At 54.0% G+C, this 18,841-nt stretch overlaps 1 pseudogene; it reads right to left on the bottom strand.

The window, feature by feature from the left end:
* Positions 1-277: 277 nt before the first annotated feature.
* Positions 278-18,569, bottom strand: LOC121529762 (annotated as a pseudogene).
* Between the last annotated feature and the right edge of the window lie 272 nt (positions 18,570-18,841).

Genomic DNA, 18,841 nt, shown 5'->3' with positions numbered 1-18,841 from the left:
TGCCGATACATCTTCTCGATGTCGGCGTTGAAGACAAAGGTACTCTTCCTTCCATCGCAGCCGAAATTGCTGTTGAAGAGCCTTCAGGTGCTGCCAGCGATTAATAATTGACGAAGTATCCCCCTTTAGCTCGGGTTCGACCGTGACGAGAAGAGGACCTCCCACCAGAAAGTGCCAGGGTGTAAGAGCCATCAGATCAGCAGGGTCTTCGGACATTGGCGCAAGCGGCCGCGAATTTAGGCACGCCTCGATCCTCGCCAGGAGAGTAGCCAGCTCCTCAAAAGTGTATTTCCGTGTGGCGGTGGACTTGTAGAACAAGGTCTTGAAGCTCTTGACGCCTGCCTCCCACAAGCCCCCATGTGGCGGGCTCCCGGAGGAATGATATGCCAGAGAAGCTGCTGGTGACTGTAGGCACCTGTCACAGCCCCTTTAAGGCTCTGGAGAAAATCGCGAGATAGTAGGGCAGCTGCCCCCACAAAGGTCTTCCCGTTGTCCGACTGCACTTGACGGGGGCATCCTCCCCGGGATACGAACCGAGCGAAAGCAGCCAGAAATTTCTCGGTCGTAAGGTCCGACGTAGGCTCTAAATGTATGGCCTTAGTGGAGAAGCACACAAACACCAACACATACCCCTTTATGATGAGGCAGGCTCGTCCGTATAGTTCTTTAGCTCGAAAGGACCGGCATAATCCACACTTGTGTACGTGAATGGGCGCGAGAAGGACGTCCGTTCCTTCGGTAGCTCTCCCATGAGTTGCGACTGCAACTTCTTTTTGTGGATGACACATACTTTACAAGCATAGACGACGGACTTGACCAAATTCCTCACCCTTGGAATCCAGAATTTGGCCCGAATCAGGCGGATCATCAGCTGATTGCCACCGTGTAGCGTGATGCGATGCGTAAATTGGACAAGGAGTCGAGACAGATGGCAGTCGTATGGAAGGATTATCGGATGTCGTTCGTCATATTGGAGAAGTTCAGAGGACGTGACCCGGCCGCAGGCTCTCATAAGGCCTTGCGAATCTATGAAGGGGTTCAGATTTTGAATCGGACTGGACGCTGATACTGGACGCTTTTCGCTTAAGCAGCCCATTTCAGAGACGAAGTGTCTGCGCTGAGTGACGGAAACTAAAAGACGTTCAGCCGACGTAATCTCATTAGCTGTCAGGTGCTCTTCGAACGGAGAGCGTATCTTTCGCTCGCGCTGGATTAAGCGACAAATATAGGCAAGGTAGTGCCTTGTCAAGTGTGGAGAAACGTTCAAGGAGATCTTCGGGGGACGCCTTCGCGACATGGACCTTGACTGCTCGCTTCTCGAGTTCAGTCACGGGGGCCCCGTTGCCTTGAGTGGGCCACTCGCTGCGAAGCCCTCGCAGCCAGCCAGGCCCGTGCCACCACAACTGGTTATCCGCAAGGTCTTGGAGAGCTACGCCCCGGCTGGCGAGGTCCGCAGGGTTCTGCTCGGAGCGGACATGTGCCCATTTCTGCACGTCGGTGAACTGGGCGATCTTGGCTACCCGGTTGGCCACGAACGTTGTCCACTGACACGCTGGCTTCTGCAGCCACGCGAGGACAATAGTCGACTATGGGGCAACACTATGGGGCAGATGCGGGCCCTGGCATCTTTGGCAGAACGGCGGGGGCCATTTCCGACAGCAACAAGGCGCCGCACAGCTCTAGCCGAGGGAGCGACACCATTTTAACTGGGACCACTCGAGTTTTTGCAGTCAGCAGGTTCACTATTACCGTAGACCCAACCTCGACACGGACGTAAATTTCTGCGCCGTACGCCTTCTCTGAAGCGTCGCAGAACCCGTGACGCTCGACCCTTAGGTGTGGTCGGAACGCGACCCATCGAGGAACACGAATCTGATCGAGCACCGAGGCACGCCTCGATCCTCGCCAGGAGAGTAGCCAGCTCCTCAAAAGTGTATTTCCGTGTGGCGGTGGACTTGTAGAACAAGGTCTTGAAGCTCTTGACGCCTGCCTCCCACAAGCCCCCATGTGGCGGGCTCCCGGAGGAATGATATGCCAGAGAAGCTGCTGGTGACTGTAGGCACCTGTCACAGCCCCTTTTAGGCTCTGGAGAAAATCGCGAGATAGTAGGGCAGCTGCCCCCACAAAGGTCTTCCCGTTGTCCGACTGCACTTGACGGGGGCATCCTCCCCGGGATACGAACCGAGCGAAAGCAGCCAGAAATTTCTCGGTCGTAAGGTCCGACGTAGGCTCTAAATGTATGGCCTTAGTGGAGAAGCACACAAACACCAACACATACCCCTTTATGATGAGGCAGGCTCGTCCGTATAGTTCTTTAGCTCGAAAGGACCGGCATAATCCACACTTGTGTACGTGAATGGGCGCGAGAAGGACGTCCGTTCCTTCGGTAGCTCTCCCATGAGTTGCGACTGCAACTTCTTTTTGTGGATGACACATACTTTACAAGCATAGACGACGGACTTGACCAAATTCCTCACCCTTGGAATCCAGAATTTGGCCCGAATCAGGCGGATCATCAGCTGATTGCCACCGTGTAGCGTGATGCGATGCGTAAATTGGACAAGGAGTCGAGACAGATGGCAGTCGTATGGAAGGATTATCGGATGTCGTTCGTCATATTGGAGAAGTTCAGAGGACGTGACCCGGCCGCAGGCTCTCATAAGGCCTTGCGAATCTATGAAGGGGTTCAGATTTTGAATCGGACTGGACGCTGATACTGGACGCTTTTCGCTTAAGCAGCCCATTTCAGAGACGAAGTGTCTGCGCTGAGTGACGGAAACTAGAAGACGTTCAGCCGACGTAATCTCATTAGCTGTCAGGTGCTCTTCGAACGGAGAGCGTATCTTTCGCTCGCGCTGGATGAAGCGACAAATATAGGCAAGGTAGTGCCTTGTCAAGTGTGGAGAAACGTTCAAGGAGATCTTCGGGGGACGCCTTCGCGACATGGACCTTGACTGCTCGCTTCTCGAGTTCAGTCACGGGGGCCCCGTTGCCTTGAGTAGGCCACTCGCTGCGAAGCCCTCGCAGCCAGCCAGGCCCGTGCCACCACAACTGGTTATCCGCAAGGTCTTGGAGAGCTACGCCCCGGCTGGCGAGGTCCGCAGGGTTCTGCTCGGAGCGGACATGTGCCCATTTCTGCACGTCGGTGAACTGGGCGATCTTGGCTACCCGGTTGGCCACGAACGTTGTCCACTGACACGCTGGCTTCTGCAGCCACGCGAGGACAATAGTCGACTATGGGGCAACACTATGGGGCAGATGCGGGCCCTGGCATCTTTGGCAGAACGGCGGGGGCCATTTCCGACAGCAACAAGGCGCCGCACAGCTCTAGCCGAGGGAGCGACACCATTTTAACTGGGACCACTCGAGTTTTTGCAGTCAGCAGGTTCACTATTACCGTAGACCCAACCTCGACACGGACGTAAATTTCTGCGCCGTACGCCTTCTCTGAAGCGTCGCAGAACCCGTGACGCTCGACCCTTAGGTGTGGTCGGAACGCGACCCATCGAGGAACACGAATCTGATCGAGCACCGAGTAATTCTTCAGGAAGTCAACCCATCGCTGACAGAAATCTTGAGGGAGGGCGTCGTCCCACCCCAGATCCAGAAGCCAAATGTCCTGCATGAACATTTTTGCCCGGACAATGAAAGGAGCGAGCCAACCTGCTGGATCGAACAATTTGGCAATTTTGGAGAGGACTTGGCGCTTCGTAAAGGACGAGCCGGAAGTCAGCTCTGGCGGAACAAAAAAAAATTAATCACTCGTCGCTTTCCACCGCACGCCGAGTGTCTTGGCCGTGCTCTCTGCATCGATGTCGAGGAAATCAGCACGAAGGAGGTGGTCGCTCGAAATGTCGGCCAGGATCGCCTTGGAAACCCTGCCGACTCTAGAGCGCCCTTTAGCTCCCGAATCACCACTTGGGCTTCCGTTTTGAAGTCTGCCCCCGCGAGAACGTCATCAACGTACATAAAATGCCGGATAATTTGGCTTGCCTGCGGGTACTTCAACTCTTCGTCGTCAGCGAGCTGCTGCAGGACACGGATCGCTAGGAACGGGGCACAATTTACACCGAAGGTGACCGTTTTTAATTCGTAGTCGCGGATCTCCCCATCGGGATTGCGAAACAAAATACGTTGGAGCGGAGTATGCTTGGGGTCTATCCAAATTTGCCGATACATCTTCTCGATGTCGGCGTTGAAGACAAACCTAAAGTATCGCCACTTTAGGATTTGAATCGTCAGGTCGGATTGTAAGACCGGCCCGCGTAAACAATGTCGTTCAGACTGGTCCCGTTTGCGGACGGGCTCGAAGCATTGAAGACTACCCGCACCTTGGTGGTCGTGCTTTCGGGCTTGAAGACGGCATGATGTGGGAGGTAGTTGGTAGCGGAACTGCTCGTGGAAGAGACCTCGGTCATGTGGCCTAAGTCGATGTATTCCTGGATTACCGAGTCATAGCGGGCCTTAAGGGGCGGATCCCTCTTCAGGCGCTGCTCATTACGCAGGAACTGAGCAAGAGCAAAGGACCGTGAAGCCGATAGCTCGGAACCCTTCTGCTCGGGGTCGCGTAAGGGGAGCGTCACAACGTACTTGCCACACTCGTCTCTTCTCGTCGTTTGGACAAAATTGTGCTCGCAAACTGAATCCGATTCCGAATTGATATGTGTGGGCACATCCTCCACCTCCCAAAATTCGGTGAGGAGCTGATCCAGCGAGTTAACGAGGCTACGGGCATCTCGTGTGGAAAAAACGGACACGCTGCGAGGGTTGGCTGGAGATAATGGGCCTGTCAGCACCCATCCGAAAATGGTTTCCTGATCGAGAAGTGACCCGCAGATGTTAGCCCTGGTATTACCGAGGAGAATGGACGGAAGAATGTCAGCTCCTATTAACACATCGACTTGGGACATCTTGAATAGTCTTGAAGGGAAGCTTGACAAGGTTGAACAGTCGTTCAGTTATGAACGTCGCTTCGGACCCTGAGTCTATCAGTGCTCGTGCCTGGAAACTGCACCCCAAATGGCACACGTTGATAAGGGCCGTGGCCAGTAGGACGGCTACTGACCTGGAAGCGAAGCACACCTGCACATCCGACTGATCCTCTGAGCCGTTTGTGCTTCTGGCAGTTTGTGCGGGTCGAGCCCTTACTGGAGTAGGCGGACTTGGAGCGGTAGCGAACGGATTGCCGCGGTGCAGGAGGGTATGGTGTCGGCTGTGGCATGTGAAGCTTGTATGGGCATTCGTGCAGTCTCGCTGCTGGTGCCCTCGGGCAAAACAGTTCAAGCATAACTGCTTCCTCTTAATGTAGTCGGAGCGCCCGTCCACGTTCATTTCTAGGAAACGCGGACATAAGCGGATAGGGTGGTTCTCCCTCGAACAGAGATCACATCTCTTTTGGCCCGGAGCCACTCGAGTCTCGTACGAATTGAGCCCCCGTGCAGGGGCAGTAGGAAGTCCCGACCTTGGCGGAGATTGCCCGGAGCCACTAGGCCTGACGTCGTCGATGGCCTCCAGACTGCGATGGCGCTCTGTCAGGAAGTTATCTAATTCCTTCCATGTTGGAATTTCGGCCTTATTATGAACTATTGCTCCCACATAGAAAGTGTGACCTTGGGGAGCTTCGAGGAAATCATAAAAACCAGGAGACAATCCCAAGCCTCAACATTGATGGCGGACATTTCTAGGGCTGTCAGACAACTCTGAATGGTGGCTTGCAGTTCCCTCAGCGCGACCCCGGACTCTTGAGAAATAGCCTGGAGGTTGAAAAGGATCTTCAACTGGCTATTGACCAATAGCCGCCGGTTCTCAAAACGGTCTGTGAGGCTTTGCCACGCTGCGACAAACCCCTCATGGGTAAGCAGAGCCGGGGGTGAGCCGCGAGTTTTGGATGTAAATGACCGTAAACAAGTATCTAAAGGTGGGCCACCGAAGGTAATCACCCGCAAAGACCTCGGTATCCACTGAGCCTGAGTGGATTGGGAGGCAATTTTCTCCCGAAGCTGGGCAATACACCTCGAATATACGGAATAACAGTAGCTGTACTTCTCGGTCGTAAGGTCCGACGTAGGCTCTAAATGGATGGCCTTAGTGGAGAAGCACACAAACACCAACACATACCCCTTTGTGAGGAGGCAGGCTCGTCCGTATAGTTCTTTAGCTCGAAAGGACCGGCATAATCCACACTTGTGTACGTGAATGAGCGCGAGAAGGACGTCCGTTCCTTCGGTAGCTCTCCCATGAGTTGCGACTGTAACTTCTTCTTGTGGATGACACATACTTTACAAGCATAGACGACGGACTTGACCAAATTCCTCACCCTTGGAATCCAGAATTTGGCCCGAATCAGGCGGATCATCAGCTGATTGCCACCGTGCAGCGTGATGCGATGCGTAAATTGAACAAGGAATCGAGACAGATGGCTGTTGTATGGAAGGATTATCGGATGCCGTTCGTCATATTGGAGAAGTTCAGAGGACGTGACCCGGCCGCGGGCTCTCATAAGGCCTTGCGAATCTAGGAAGGGGTTCAGATTTTGAATCGGACTGGACGCTGATACTTGACGCTTTTCGCTTAAGCAGCCCATTTCAGAGACGAAGTGTCTGCGCTGAGTGACGGAAACTAGAAGACGTTCAGCCGACGTAATCTTATTAGCTGTCAGGTGCTCTTCGAACGGAGAGCGTATCTTTCGCTCGCGCTGGATGAAGCGACAAATATAGGCAAGGACTCGTAGTGCCTTGTCAAGTGTGGAAAAACGTTCAAGGAGATCTTCGGGGGACGCCTTCGCGACATGGACCTTGACTGCTCGCTTCTCGAGTTCAGTCACGGGGGCCCCGTTGCCTTGAGTGGGCCACTCGCTGCGAAGCCCTCGCAGCCAGCCAGGCCCGTGCCACCACAACTGGTTATCCGCAAGGTCTTGGAGACTACGCCCCGGCTGGCGAGGTCCGCAGGGTTCTGCACGGAGCGGACATGTGCCCATTTATGCACGTCGGTGAACTGGGCGATTTTGGCTACCCGGTTGGCCACGAACGTTGTCCACTGACACGCTGGCTTCTGCAGCCACGCGAGGACAATAGTCGACTATGGGGCAACACTATGGGGCAGATGCGGGCCCTGGCATCTTTCGCAGAACGGCGGGGGCCATTTCCGACAGCAACAAGGCGCCGCACAGCTCTAGCCGAGGGAGCGACACCATTTTAACTGGGGCCACTCTAGTTTTTGCAGTCAGCAGGTTCACTATTACCGTAGACCCAACCTCGACACGGACGTAAATTTCTGCGCCGTACGCCTTCTCTGAAGCGTCGCAGAACCCGTGACGCTCGACCCTTAGGTGTGGTCGGAACGCGACCCATCGAGGAACACGAATCTGATCGAGCACCGAGTAATTCTTCAGGAAGTCAACCCATCGCTGACAAAAATCTTGAGGGAGGGCGTCGTCCCACCCCAGATCCAGAAGCCAAATGTCCTGCATGAACATTTTTGCCCGGACAATGAAAGGAGCGAGCCAACCTGCTGGATCGAACAATTTGGCAATTTGGGAGAGGACTTGGCGCTTCGTGAAGGACGAGCCGGAAGTCAACTCTGGCGGAACAAAAAAACTCATCACTCGTCGCTTTCCACCGCACGCCGAGTGTCTTGGCCGTGCTCTCTGCATCGATGTCGAGGAAATCAGCACGAAGGAGGTGGTCGCTCGAAATGTCGGCCAGGATCGCCTTGGAAACCCTGCCGACTCTAGAGCGCCCTTTAGCTCCCGAATCACCACTTGGGCTTCCGTTTTGGAGTCTGCCCCCGCGAGAACGTCATCAACGTACATAAAATGCCGGATAATTTGGCTTGCCTGCGGGTACTTCAACTCTTCGTCGTCAGCGAGCTGCTGCAGGACACGGATCGCTAGGAACGGGGCACAATTGACACCGAAGGTGACCGTTTTTAATTCGTAGTCGCGGATCTCCCCATCGGGATTGCGAAACAAAATACGTTGGAGCGGAGTATGCTTGGGGTCTATCCAAATTTGCCGATACATCTTCTCGATGTCGGCGTTGAAGACAAACCTAAAGTATCGCCACTTTAGGATTTGAATCGTCAGGTCGGATTGTAAGACCGGCCCGCGTAAACAATGTCGTTCAGACTGGTCCCGTTTGCGGACGGGCTCGAAGCATTGAAGACTACCCGCACCTTGGTGGTCGTGCATTCGAGCTTGAAGACGGCATGATGTGGGAGGTAGTAGGTAGCGGAACTGCTCGTGGGAGAGACCTCGGTCATGTGGCCTAAGTCGATGTATTCCTGGATTACCGAGTAATAGCGGGCCTTAAGGGGCGGATCCCTCTTCAGGCGCTGCTCATTACGCAGGAACTGAGCAACAGCAAAGGACCGTGAAGCCGATAGCTCGGAACCCTTCTGCTCGGGGTCGCGTAAGGGGAGCGTCACAACGTACTTGCCACACTCGTCTCTTCTCGTCGTCTGGACAAAATTGTGCTCGCAAACTGAATCCGATTCCGAATTGATCTGTGTGGGCACATCCTCCACCTCCCAAAATTTGGTGAGGAGCTGATCCAGCGAGTCACCGAGGCTACGGGCAACTCGTGTGGAAAAACGGACACGCTGCGAGGGTTGGCTGGAGATAATGGGCCTGTCAGCACCCATCCAAAAATGGTTTCCTGACCGAGAAGTGACCCGCAGATGTTAGCCCTGGTATTACCGAGGAGAATGGACGGAAGAATGTCAGCTCCTATTAACACATCGACTTGGGAGCTTTCAAAGAAGTTGGGGTCCGCCAGGGGAATGTCGGGCAGCCCCTTGAGACGATCCCGCGGAATCGGATATAATGGCAGATTTCCTGCCAACTGCGGAAGAACGTAAGCCGCAGTCTCTAATTGTAACCCGGGTCTAGACGGCGACCGAATGGAGAAATGGCACAATTTAGTAGACTGCGCGGAAATGGTCTTGAATAGTCTTGAAGGGAAGCTTGACAAGGTTGAACAGTCGTTCAGTTATGAACGTCGCTTCGGACCCTGAGTCTATCAGTGCTCGTGCCTGGAAACTGCACCCCAAATGGCACACGTTGATAAGGGCCGTGGCCAGTAGGACGGCTACTGACCTGGAAGCGAAGCACACCTGCACATCCGACTGATCCTCTGAGCCGTTTGTGCTTCTGGCAGTTTGTGCGGGTCGAGGCTTTGCTGGAGTAGGCGGACTTGGAGCGGTAGCGAACGGATTGCCGCGGGGCAGGAGGGTATGGTGTCGGCTGTGGCATGTGAAGCATGTATGGGCGCTCGTGCAGTCTCGCTGCTGGTGCCCTCGGGCAAAACAGTTCAAGCATAACTGCTTCCTCTTAATGTAGTCGAAGCGACCGTCCACGTTCATTTCTAGGAAACGCGGACATAAGCGGATAGGGTGGTTCTCCCTCGAACAGAGATCACATCTCTTTTGGCCCGGAGCCACTCGAGTCTCGTAAGAATTGAGCCCCCTGCAGGGGCAGTAGGAAGTCCCGACCTTGGCGGAGATTGCCCGAAGCCACTAGGCCTGACGTCGTCGATGGCCTGCAGAGTGCGATAGAGCGCCATTGCAGGAAGTTATCTAATTCCTTCCATGTTGGAATTTCGGCCTTATTATGAACTATTGCTCCCACATAGAAAGTGTGACCTTGGGGAGCTTCGAGGAAATCATAAAAACCAGGAGACAATCCCAAGCCTCAACATTGATGGCGGACATTTCTAGGGCTGTCAGACAACTCTGAATGGTGGCTTGCAGTTCCCTCAGCGCGACCCCGGACTCTTGAGAAATAGCCTGGAGGTTGAAAAGGATCTTCAACTGGCTATTGACCAATAGCCGCCGGTTCTCAAAACGGTCTGTGAGGCTTTGCCACGCTGCGACAAACCCCTCATGGGTAAGCGGAGCCGGGGTGAGCCGCGAGTTTTGGATGTAAATGACCGTAAACAAGTATCTAAAGGTGGGCCACCGAAGGTAATCACCCGCAAAGACCTCGGTATCCACTGAGCCTGAGTGGATTGGGAGGCAATTTTCTCCCGAAGCTGGGCAATACACCTCGAATATACGGAATAACAGTAGCTGTACTTCTCGGTCGTAAGGTCCGACGTAGGCTCTAAATGGATGGCCTTAGTGGAGAAGCACACAAACACCAACACATACCCCTTTGTGAGGAGGCAGGCTCGTCCGTATAGTTCTTTAGCTCGAAAGGACCGGCATAATCCACACTTGTGTACGTGAATGAGCGCGAGAAGGACGTCCGTTCCTTCGGTAGCTCTCCCATGAGTTGCGACTGTAACTTCTTCTTGTGGATGACACATACTTTACAAGCATAGACGACGGACTTGACCAAATTCCTCACCCTTGGAATCCAGAATTTGGCCCGAATCAGGCGGATCATCAGCTGATTGCCACCGTGCAGCGTGATGCGATGCGTAAATTGAACAAGGAATCGAGACAGATGGCTGTTGTATGGAAGGATTATCGGATGCCGTTCGTCATATTGGAGAAGTTCAGAGGACGTGACCCGGCCGCGGGCTCTCATAAGGCCTTGCGAATCTATGAAGGGGTTCAGATTTTGAATCGGACTGGACGCTGATACTGGACGCTTTTCGCTTAAGCAGCCCATTTCAGAGACGAAGTGTCTGCGCTGAGTGACGGAACTAGAAGACGTTCAGCCGACGTAATCTTATTAGCTGTCAGGTGCTCTTCGAACGGAGAGCGTATCTTTCGCGCGCGCTGGATGAAGCGACAAATATAGGCAAGGACTCGTAGTGCCTTGTCAAGTGTGGAAAAACGTTCAAGGAGATCTTCGGGGGACGCCTTCGCGACATGGACCTTGACTGCTCGCTTCTCGAGTTCAGTCACGGGGGCCCCGTTGCCTTGAGTGGGCCACTCGCTGCGAAGCCCTCGCAGCCAGCCAGGCCCGTGCCACCACAACTGGTTATCCGCAAGGTCTTGGAGACTACGCCCCGGCTGGCGAGGTCCGCAGGGTTCTGCACGGAGCGGACACGCTGGCTTCTGCAGCCACGCGAGGACAATAGTCGACTATGGGGCAACACTATGGGGCAGATGCGGGCCCTGGCATCTTTCGCAGAACGGCGGGGGCCATTTCCGACAGCAACAAGGCGCCGCACAGCTCTAGCCGAGGGAGCGACACCATTTTAACTGGGGCCACTCTAGTTTTTGCAGTCAGCAGGTTCACTATTACCGTAGACCCAACCTCGACACGGACGTAAATTTCTGCGCCGTACGCCTTCTCGGAAGCGTCGCAGAACCCGTGACGCTCGACCCTTAGGTGTGGTCGGAACGCGACCCATCGAGGAACTCGAATCTGATCGTGCACCGAGTAATTCTTCAGGAAGTCAACCCATCGCTGACAAAAATCTTGAGGGAGGGCGTCGTTCCACCCCAGATCCAGAAGCCAAATGTCCTGCATGAACATTTTTGCCCGGACAATGAAAGGAGCGAGCCAACCTGCTGGATCGAACAATTTGGCAATTTGGGAGAGGACTTGGCGCTTCGTGAAGGACGAGCCGGAAGTCAACTCTGGCGGAACAAAAAAAACTCATCACTCGTCGCTTTCCACCGCACGCCGAGTGTCTTGGCCGTGCTCTCTGCATCGATGTCGAGGAAATCAGCACGAAGGAGGTGGTCGCTCGAAATGTCGGCCAGGATCGCCTTGGAAACCCTGCCGACTCTAGAGCGCCCTTTAGCTCCCGAATTACCACTTGGGCTTCCGTTTTGGAGTCTGCCCCCGCGAGAACGTCATCAACGTACATAAAATGCCGGATAATTTGGCTTGCCTGCGGGTACTTCAACTCTTCGTCGTCAGCGAGCTGCTGCAGGACACGGATCGCTAGGAACGGGGCACAATTGACACCGAAGGTGACCGTTTTTAATTCGTAGTCGCGGATCTCCCCATCGGGATTGCGAAACAAAACACGTTGGAGCGGAGTATGCTTGGGGTCTATCCAAATTTGCCGATACATCTTCTCGATGTCGGCGTTGAAGACAAACCTAAAGTATCGCCACTTTAGGATTTGAATCGTCAGGTCGGATTGTAAGACCGGCCCGCGTAAAGAATGTCGTTCAGACTGGTCCCGTTTGCGGACGGGCTCGAAGCATTGAAGACTACCCGCACCTTGGTGGTCGTGCTTTAGGGCTTGAAGACGGCATGATGTGGGAGGTAGTAGGTAGCGGAACTGCCCGTGGGAGAGACCTCGGTCATGTGGCCTAAGTCGACGTCTTCCTGGATTACCGAGTAATAGCGGGCCTTAAGGGGCGGATCCCTCTTCAGGCGCTGCTCATTACGCAGGAACTGAGCAAGAGCAAAGGACCGTGAAGCCGATAGCTCGGAACCCTTCTGCTCGGGGTCGCGTAAGGGGAGCGTCACAACGTACTTGCCACACTCGTCTCTTCTCGTCGTCTGGACAAAATTGTGCTCGCAAACTGAATCCGATTCCGAATTGATCTGTGTGGGCACATCCTCCACCTCCCAAAATTTGGTGAGGAGCTGATCCAGCGAGTCACCGAGGCTACGGGCAACTCGTGTGGAAAAAACGGACACGCTGCGAGGGTTGGCTGGAGATAATGGGCCTGTCAGCACCCATCCAAAAATGGTTTCCTGACCGAGAAGTGACCCGCAGATGTTAGCCCTGGTATTACCGAGGAGAATGGACGGAAGAATGTCAGCTCCTATTAACACATCGACTTGGGAGCTTTCAAAGAAGTTGGGGTCCGCCAGGGAATGTCGGGCAGCCCCTTGAGACGATCCCGCGGAATCGGATATAATGGCAGATTTCCTGCCAACTGCGGAAGAACGTAAGCCGCAGTCTCTAATTGTAACCCGGGGTCTAGACGGCGACCGAATGGAGAAATGGCACAATTTAGTAGACTGCGCGGCAATGGTCTTGAATAGTCTTGAAGGGAAGCTTGACAAGGTTGAACAGTCGTTCAGTTATGAACGTCGCTTCGGACCCTGAGTCTATCAGTGCTCGTGCCTGGAAACTGCACCCCAAATGGCACACGTTGATAAGGGCCGTGGCCAGTAGGACGGCTACTGACCTGGAAGCGAAGCACACCTGCACATCCGACTGATCCTCTGAGCCGTTTGTGCTTCTGGCAGTTTGTGCGGGTCGAGGCTTTGCTGGAGTAGGCGGACTTGGAGCGGTAGCGAACGGATTGCCGCGGGGCAGGAGGGTATGGTGTCGGCTGTGGCATGTGAAGCATGTATGGGCGCTCGTGCAGTCTCGCTGCTGGTGCCCTCGGGCAAAACAGTTCAAGCATAACTGCTTCCTCTTAATGTAGTCGAAGCGACCGTCCACGTTCATTTCTAGGAAACGCGGACATAAGCGGATAGGGTGGTTCTCCCTCGAACAGAGATCACATCTCTTTTGGCCCGGAGCCACTCGAGTCTCGTAAGAATTGAGCCCCCTGCAGGGGCAGTAGGAAGTCCCGACCTTGGCGGAGATTGCCCGAAGCCACTAGGCCTGACGTCGTCGATGGCCTGCAGAGTGCGATAGAGCGCCATTGCAGGAAGTTATCTAATTCCTTCCATGTTGGAATTTCGGCCTTATTATGAACTATTGCTCCCACATAGAAAGTGTGACCTTGGGGAGCTTCGAGGAAATCATAAAAACCAGGAGACAATCCCAAGCCTCAACATTGATGGCGGACATTTTTAGGGCTGTCAGAAAACTCTGAATGGTGGCTTACAGCTCCCTCAGCGCGACCCCGGACTCTTGAGAAATAGACTAGAGGTTGAAAAGGATCTTCAACTGGCTATTGACCAATAGCCGCCGGTTCTAAAAACGGTATGTGAGGCTTTGCCACGCTACGTCAAACCCCTCATGGGTGAGCGGAGCCGGGGTGAGCCGCGAGTTTTGGATGTAAATGACCGTAAACAAGTATCTAAAGGTGGGCCACCGAAGGTAATCACCCGCAAAGACCTCGGTATCCACTGAGCCTGAGTGGATTGGGAGGCAATTTTCTCCCGAAGCTGGGCAATACACCTCGAATATACGGAATAACAGTAGCTGTACTTCTCGGTCGTAAGGTCCGACGTAGGCTCTAAATGGATGGCCTTAGTGGAGAAGCACACAAACACCAACACATACCCCTTTGTGAGGAGGCAGGCTCGTCCGTATAGTTCTTTAGCTCGAAAGGACCGGCATAATCCACACTTGTGTACGTGAATGAGCGCGAGAAGGACGTCCGTTCCTTCGGTAGCTCTCCCATGAGTTGCGACTGTAACTTCTTCTTGTGGATGACACATACTTTACAAGCATAGACGACGGACTTGACCAAATTCCTCACCCTTGGAATCCAGAATTTGGCCCGAATCAGGCGGATCATCAGCTGATTGCCACCGTGTAGCGTGATGCGATGCGTAAATTGGACAAGGAGTCGAGACAGATGGCAGTCGTATGGAAGGATTATCGGATGCCGTTCGTCATATTGGAGAAGTTCAGAGGACGTGACCCGGCCGCGGGCTCTCATAAGGCCTTGCGAATCTATGAAGGGGTTCAGATTTTGAATCGGACTGGACGCTGATACTGGACGCTTTTCGCTTAAGCAGCCCATTTCAGAGACGAAGTGTCTGCGCTGAGTGACGGAAACTAGAAGACGTTCAGCCGACGTAATCTTATTAGCTGTCAGGTGCTCTTCGAACGGAGAGCGTATCTTTCGCGCGCGCTGGATGAAGCGACAAATATAGGCAAGGACTCGTAGTGCCTTGTCAAGTGTGGAAAAACGTTCAAGGAGATCTTCGGGGGACGCCTTCGCGACATGGACCTTGACTGCTCGCTTCTCGAGTTCAGTCACGGGGCCCCGTTGCCTTGAGTGGGCCACTCGCTGCGAAGCCCTCGCAGCCAGCCAGGCCCGTGCCACCACAACTGGTTATCCGCAAGGTCTTGGAGACTACGCCCCGGCTGGCGAGGTCCGCAGGGTTCTGCACGGAGCGGACATGTGCCCATTTCGCACGTCGCGGCGATCTTGCCCGGTTGGCCACGACGTTCCACTACACGCTGGCTTCTGCAGCCACGCGAGGACAATAGTCGACTATGGGGCAACACTATGGGGCAGATGCGGGCCCTGGCATCTTTCGCAGAACGGCGGGGCCATTTCCGACAGCAACAAGGCGCCGCACAGCTCTAGCCGAGGGAGCGACACCATTTTAACTGGGGCCACTCTAGTTTTTGCAGTCAGCAGGTTCACTATTACCGTAGACCCAACCTCGACACGGACGTAAATTTCTGCGCCGTACGCCTTCTCGGAAGCGTCGCAGAACCCGTGACGCTCGACCCTTAGGGGTGTGGTCGGAACGCGACCCATCGAGGAACTCGAATCTGATCGTGCACCGAGTAATTCTTCAGGAAGTCAACCCATCGCTGACAAAAATCTTGAGGGAGGGCGTCGTTCCACCCCAGATCCAGAAGCCAAATGTCCTGCATGAACATTTTTGCCCGGACAATGAAAGGAGCGAGCCAACCTGCTGGATCGAACAATTTGGCAATTTGGGAGAGGACTTGGCGCTTCGTGAAGGACGAGCCGGAAGTCAACTCTGGCGGAACAAAAAAACTCATCACTCGTCGCTTTCCACCGCACGCCGAGTGTCTTGGCCATGCTCTCTGCATCGATGTCGAGGAAATCAGCACGAAGGAGGTGGTCGCTCGAAATGTCGGCCAGGATCGCCTTGGAAACCCTGCCGACTCTAGAGCGCCCTTTAGCTCCCGAATCACCACTTGGGCTTCCGTTTTGGAGTCTGCCCCCGCGAGAACGTCATCAACGTACATAAAATGCCGGATAATTTGGCTTGCCTGCGGGTACTTCAACTCTTCGTCGTCAGCGAGCTGCTGCAGGACACGGATCGCTAGGAACGGGGCACAATTGACACCGAAGGTGACCGTTTTTAATTCGTAGTCGCGGATCTCCCCATCGGGATTGCGAAACAAAATACGTTGGAGCGGAGTATGCTTGGGGTCTATCCAAATTTGCCGATACATCTTCTCGATGTCGGCGTTGAAGACAAACCTAAAGTATCGCCACTTTAGGATTTGAATCGTCAGGTCGGATTGTAAGACCGGCCCGCGTAAAGAATGTCGTTCAGACTGGTCCCGTTTGCGGACGGGCTCGAAGCATTGAAGACTACCCGCACCTTGGTGGTCGTGCATTCGAGCTTGAAGACGGCATGATGTGGGAGGTAGTAGGTAGCGGAACTGGTCGTGGGAGAGACCTCGGTCATGTGGCCTAAGTCGATGTATTCCTGGATTACCGAGTAATAGCGGGCCTTAAGGGGCGGATCCCTCTTCAGGCGCTGCTCATTACGCAGGAACTGAGCAACAGCAAAGGACCGTGAAGCCGATAGCTCGGAACCCTTCTGCTCGGGGTCGCGTAAGGGGAGCGTCACAACGTACTTGCCACACTCGTCTCTTCTCGTCGTCTGGAAAAAATTGTGCTCGCAAACTGAATCCGATTCCGAATTGATCTGTGTGGGCACATCCTCCACCTCCCAAAATTTGGTCAGGAACTGATCCAGCGAGTCACCGAGGCTACGGGCAACTCGTGTGAAAAAAACGGACACGCTGCGAGGGTTGGCTGGAGATAATGGGCCTGTCAGCACCCATCCAAAAATGGTTTCCTGACCGAGAAGTGACCCGCAGATGTTAGCCCTGGTATTACCGAGGAGAATGGACGGAAGAATGTCAGATCCTATTAACACATCGACTTGGGAGCTTTCAAAGAAGTTGGGGTCCGCCAGGGGAATGTCGGGCAGCCCCTTGAGACGATCCCGCGGAATCGGATATAATGGCAGATTTCCTGCCAACTGCGGAAGAACGTAAGCCGCAGTCTCTAATTGTAACCCGGGTCTAGACGGCGACCGAATGGAGAAATGGCACAATTTAGTAGACTGCGCGGAAATGGTCTTGAATAGTCTTGAAGGGAAGCTTGACAAGGTTGAACAGTCGTTCAGTTATGAACGTCGCTTCGGACCCTGAGTCTATCAGTGCTCGTGCCTGGAAACTGCACCCCAAATGGCACACGTTGATAAGGGCCGTGGCCAGTAGGACGGCTACTGACCTGGAAGCGAAGCACACCTGCACATCCGACTGATCCTCTGAGCCGTTTGTGCTTCTGGCAGTTTGTGCGGGTCGAGGCTTTGCTGGAGTAGGCGGACTTGGAGCGGTAGCGAACGGATTGCCGCGGTGCAGGAGGGTATGGTGTCGGCTGTGGCATGTGAAGCATGTATGGGCGCTCGTGCAGTCTCGCTGCTGGTGCCCTCGGGCAAAACAGTTCAAGCATAACTGCTTCCTCTTAATGTAGTCGAAGCGACCGTCCACGTTCATTTCTAGGAAACGCGGACATAAGCGGATAGGGTGGTTCTCCCTCGAACAGAGATCACATCTCTTTTGGCCCGGAGCCACTCGAGTCTCGTAAGAATTGAGCCCCCTGCAGGGGCAGTAGGAAGTCCCGACCTTGGCGGAGATTGCCCGAAGCCACTAGGCCTGACGTCGTCGATGGCCTGCAGAGTGCGATAGAGCGCCATTGCAGGAAGTTATCTAATTCCTTCCATGTTGGAATTTCGGCCTTATTATGAACTATTGCTCCCACATAGAAAGTGTGACCTTGGGGAGCTTCGAGGAAATCATAAAAACCAGGAGACAATCCCAAGCCTCAACATTGATGGCGGACATTTCTAGGGCTGTCAGACAACTCTGAATGGTGGCTTGCAGTTCCCTCAGCGCGACCCCGGACTCTTGAGAAATAGCCTGGAGGTTGAAAAGGATCTTCAACTGGCTATTGACCAATAGCCGCCGGTTCTCAAAACGGTCTGTGAGGCTTTGCCACGCTGCGACAAACCCCTCAAGGATAAGCGGAGCCGGGGTGAGCCGCGAGTTTGGACGTAAACAAGTCTCTAAAGGTGGGCCACCGAAGGTAATCACCCGCAAAGACCTCGGTATCCACTGAGCCTGAGTGGATTGAGAGGCAATTTTCTCCCGAAGCTGGGCAATACACCTCGAATATACGGAGTAACAGTAGCTGTACTTCTCGGTCGTAAGGTCCGATGTAGGCTCTAAATGGATGGCCTTAGTGGAGAGCAACAAACACCAACACATACCCCTTTGTGATGAGTCAGGCTCGTCCGTATAGTTATTTAGCTCGAAAGGACCGGCATAATCCACACTTGTGTACGTGAATGGGCGCGAGAAGGACGTCCGTTTCTTCGGTAGCTCTCCCATGAGTTGCGACTGTAACTTCTTCTTGTGGATGACACATACTTTACAAGCATAGACGACGGACTTGACCAAATTCCTCACCCTTGGAATCCAGAATTTGGCCCGAATCAGGCGGATCAACAGCTGATTGCCACCGTGCAGCGTGATGCGATGCGTAAATTGAACAAGGAGTCGAGACAGATAGCCGTCGTATGGAAGGATTATCGGATGCCGTTCGTCATATTGGAGAAGTTCAGAGGACGTGACCCAGCCGCAGGCTCTCATAAGGCCTTGCGAATCTATAAAGGGGTTCAGATTTTGAATCGGACTGGACGCTGATACTGGACGCTTTTCGCTTAAGCAGCCCATTTCAGAGACGAAGTGTCTGCGCTGAGTGACGGAAACTAGAAGACGTTCAGCCGACGTAATCTCATTAGCTGTCAAGTGCTCTTCGAACGGAGAGCGTATCTTTCGCGCGCGCTGGATGAAGCGACAAATATAGGCAAGGACTCGTAGTGCCTTGTCAAGTGTGGAAAAACGTTCAAGGAGATCTTCGGGGGACGCCTTCGCGACATGGACCTTGACTGCTCGCTTCTCGAGTTCAGTCACGGGGGCCCCGTTGCCTTGAGTGGGCCACTCGC

This window comes from Drosophila eugracilis, unplaced genomic scaffold, assembly GCF_018153835.1.
Source record: "Drosophila eugracilis isolate 14026-0451.02 unplaced genomic scaffold, ASM1815383v1 contig_1857, whole genome shotgun sequence".
In the NCBI taxonomy this organism is placed as follows: Eukaryota; Metazoa; Arthropoda; class Insecta; order Diptera; family Drosophilidae; genus Drosophila; species Drosophila eugracilis.
This window is presented reverse-complemented; position numbering and strand designations above follow the sequence as displayed.